This window comes from Piliocolobus tephrosceles, chromosome 8, assembly GCF_002776525.5.
Source record: "Piliocolobus tephrosceles isolate RC106 chromosome 8, ASM277652v3, whole genome shotgun sequence".
NCBI lineage: Eukaryota > Metazoa > Chordata > Mammalia > Primates > Cercopithecidae > Piliocolobus > Piliocolobus tephrosceles.
Window position 1 is genome coordinate 5,850,408 of NC_045441.1, and position 4,044 is coordinate 5,854,451.

General features: G+C 46.4%; 1 long non-coding RNA gene across 1 annotated transcript; it reads right to left on the bottom strand.

Moving 5' to 3' along the window:
• Positions 1-256: 256 nt before the first annotated feature.
• Positions 257-3,243, bottom strand: LOC111530384. The gene is made up of 3 exons (XR_002727792.2): positions 2,950-3,243; positions 1,208-1,266; positions 257-298 (listed from the first exon to the last, which is right to left on the bottom strand). It is a non-coding gene; the product is annotated as an uncharacterized LOC111530384 (long non-coding RNA).
• Positions 3,244-4,044: the final 801 nt, after the last annotated feature.

The window sequence follows — 4,044 nt, forward strand, 5'->3', positions numbered from 1 at the left end:
GACTGTGCGGTCACCAATACCTCCTATTGCACTTGGATAAACACCTCCCAGCAAATAGAGATGAACAGAAAGGAAATAGTCAAACAAGCAGAATGGCTGCATTCCTTTAACCAGAAGGGTCCATTAGTGTGTTTTCATACTGTTATAAAAAACTACCGGAAACTAGGTAATTTGAAGAAATGAAGAAAAGAGGTTTCATTGACTTACAGTTCTGCAGGCTGTACAGGAAGCATGACTGGGGAGGCCTCAGGAAACTGACAATCATGGCAGAAGGCAAAGGGGAAGCAGGCACGTCTGGCTACAGTGGAGTGGGAGAGACAGAGAGCGTGAAGGGGGAGGAGCTACATGTTTTTCAACAGCCAGATCCCACTAGGGCTCATTCACTATCACGAGAACAGCAAGGGGGAGTCGGCACCCATGAGCCAATCACCTCCCACCAGGTGCCTCCCTCAACACTGGGAATTACAATTTGACATGAGATTTGGGAGGGGACACAGAGCCAAACTATATCAATGGTAGTTCAACCACTGAGATTTATTTGTTTATTTATTTAGAGATGGAGTCTCGCTTTGTTTCCCAGGCTGGAGTGCAGTGGCACAATCTCGGCTCACTGCAACCTCCGCCTCCTGGGTTCAAGCGATTCTCCTGCCTCAGCCTCCTGATTAGCTGGTACTACAGCACACGCCACCATGCCTGGCTAATTTTTGTATTGTTAGTAGAGATGGGACTTCACCATGTTGGCTAGGCTGGTCTCCAACTCCTGAGCTCAGGTGATCTGCCTGCCTCGGCCTCCCTTTTGCTAAGATTACAGGTGTGAGCCATGGTGCCCGACCAACCACTGAGATTTAGAAAGCAGTCGAGTCCAGGCCAGGCGTGCTGGCTCAGGCCTGTAATCCCAGCACTTTGGGAGGCCGAGGCGGGCGGATCATGAGGTCAGGAAATCGAGACCATTCTGGCTAACACAGCGAAACCCCGTCTGTACTAAAAATACAGAAAGTTAGGTGGGTGTGGTTGCGGGCGCCTGTAGTCCCAGCTACTCGGGAGGCTGAGGCAGGAGAATGGCGTAAAACCCGGGAGGCGGAGCTTGCAGTGAGCGGAGATCGTGCCACTGCACTCCAGCCTGGGTGACAGAGCGAGACTCCCTCTCAAAAAAAAAAAAAAAAGAAAAGAAAAAGAAAGCAGTCGAGTCCACTATACCGCACCTCACCTGGTTTCTTCCTTTGCCAGGGCCCCTCGCGGTCACTGTTCTCCTGGTACTTTTCAGTCCTATACATTTAAATTGACGGTAAGTTGTCCTCCAGGCTCTAACACTTCCAGCTTCAACTTGTGTTATGACAACAATACGAGCCCTTCAAGCAACTCTGGGTGACCCCAAAACTCATTTGATCTCAGCAGCCCATGAGTTTCAGTTCCTCTAACTTTAGGGGACTCAGTGCCCCTGGTCAGCATGAAGTAGATACAGAAACACGACCTCCATCCCTAATTCCTCAACAATGAGGGGTGGAAGGTGTCAGCAGGCAGGTGGGGGTGCAGTTTGTAAATCTATAACTGCATCAGACTAAATCTAGTTCAACTTTTTTTTTTTTGACGGAGTTTTGCTCTTGTCACCCAGGCTGGAGTGCAATGGTGCGATCTCAGCTCACTGGAACCTCTGCTTCCTGGGTTCAAGTGATTCTCCTGCTTCAGTGCACCACTACCCCGGATATTTTTTGTATTTTTGTAGAGATGGGGTTTCACCATATTGGCCAGGCTGGGCTGGAACTCCTGACCTCTTGATCTGCCTGCCTCAGCCTCCCAAAGTGCTGGGATTACAGGCGTGAGTCACCACGCCCCACCCTCATTTCAACTTTTATGTAACGTAGTTGGCAGTTGTTTTTCAATTGCCATGGATCCACAGGTTGAAGGTCGTATACTCTGAGCATGCCCAGATTAACCAAGCATGCAACCACGAAGTGGAACCGAAGTGCTCAGACTGAGGAATTGGGACCCATTTAAGAATCGGACACCCTGTGGCAGAAGCCAGGAACCAATCAGATTGAGTTGTGGTGTCATGCCCATGGCAGGATCCAGTCAGATCACAGCTCCCAGCATGACTTCATTGCAAGATCCAATCAAATCACACTTCCTTACCCTGTGCTATAAAACCTGACACAGCCCCCAGCTGGGAAAGGGAGATTTGAGCATTTCCTCCTGTGTCCTTGCTAGTTGACTTACAAAAAAGCTTTACTTCTCAAAAGGTGGAGCCATGGTATTGGCCTCTGTACACATTGAGCAGTGAGTGCATTGACTGGTCAGTAACATATGTGTGAACTTGAATTTCCAAAACATTTGATTTGGTTTCAGTAAAAAATACTTTTCTAGCACATTAAAGCAATAGAAGTTCCATTTCTCTTTTTTCTAAGAATTTGGGTAAATTCAATTTATATAAATACATACATACCTCTACAAGCCAATCAGAACAGTGAACCTTTAAAAACTCTATATCGTGGCTCATGCCTGTAATCCCAGCACTTTGGGAGACTGAGGTGAGAGGATTGCTTGAGCCCAGGAGTTCGAGACCATCCTGGGCAACATGGCAAAACCCCATCTCTATAAAGAATACAAAAATTAGTTGGGTATGGTGTGCACACCTGTAGTCCCAGATAATTGGGAGGCTGAGGTGGGAGGAACACCTGAGCCTAGGTAGGTTGAGGCTGCAGTGGTCTGTGACCACACACACTGCACTTCAGCCTGGGTGACAGTGTGAGACCCTGCCTCAAAAACAAACTAACTCTGTATTTACTTTAATACCATTTAGAGGCAGAAAAACATTAGAAACTCACACAATCAGAGGTAAAGACCTTTCGAAATTACAGACACATAGACATACAAAGAAATAGAGCTTAGAGCTTCAATTCTAAAATTTCACACATGGCTCAAGAGTAAACACAAAAATGCAAAAAAACTCACCCTTCCAGATATCAAAGAGCTCTTCTCCTCCCAGTGGGCATGAAATTCTTAATTGATTTCAGCTCAAAGAAAACAGACAAATAGAATAACAAATCAGACTCTGTGGTCTCTCACCCAATAGAGACTAAGTCCTGTAAACATTTATCTCATTACAGAGATCACCATGTGTTCAGACCATAAAACCAAATTCCTAGCCCAGTGAGGTGGTTCACACCTGTAATTCTAGCACTTTGGGAGGCTAAGGCGGGTCTATCACCTGAGGTCAGGAGTTCGAGATCAGTCTGGCCAATATGGAAAAACACCGTTTCTACTAAAAATACAAAAATTAGCTGGGCATGGTAGCATGCACCTATAGTCCCAGCTACTCAGGAGGTTGAGGTAGGAGAATCACTTGAACCTGGGAGGCAGAGGTTGCAGAGAGACGAGATCGTACCCCTGCACTCCAGCCTGGGTGGCAGAACGAGACTTTGCCTTGAAACAACAAAAACAAATTACCAAGCAGTGATGCTAGCACTGTAAACAAATCCAAACCAAAGTAAAACACAGAATTGGTAAATGGGGAAATCACTGAAAAATGAGAAGGCAGCAAATTTCTATTGGCACTTTGGACTCATTCCTGGGAGCCAAGAAAAGATTCACCTGGGCTTCAACCGTTCATGAGGCACTCCAATCCTGAGGTTTTCCTGGCTCAGTCATGTGATTCCATCGGGGAATTCTCCGAAGGCCTGGAAAATCTTAAAACATGAAAGTAAAATCATGACTCTCACACAGATATATAGAAATGAACACATGCTAAAGATTTGATTTAATTCAAGAGGAAACCGGCAGATATTACAACTGGTTCAAAAGAGAATCTGAGGACTGGACATGGTGGCTCATGCCTGTAATTCCAGCACTTTGAGAGGCTGAGATGGGTGGATCACTTGAGGTCAGGAGTTTGAGACCAGCCTGGCCAACATGGTGAAACCCCCATCTATACCAAAAATTCAAAAATTAGTCGGGCGTGGTGGTGTGCACCTGAAATCCCAGTTACTTGGGAAGCTGAGACAGGAGAATTGCCTGAACCAGTGAGCCAAGATCTCCCCACTGAACTCC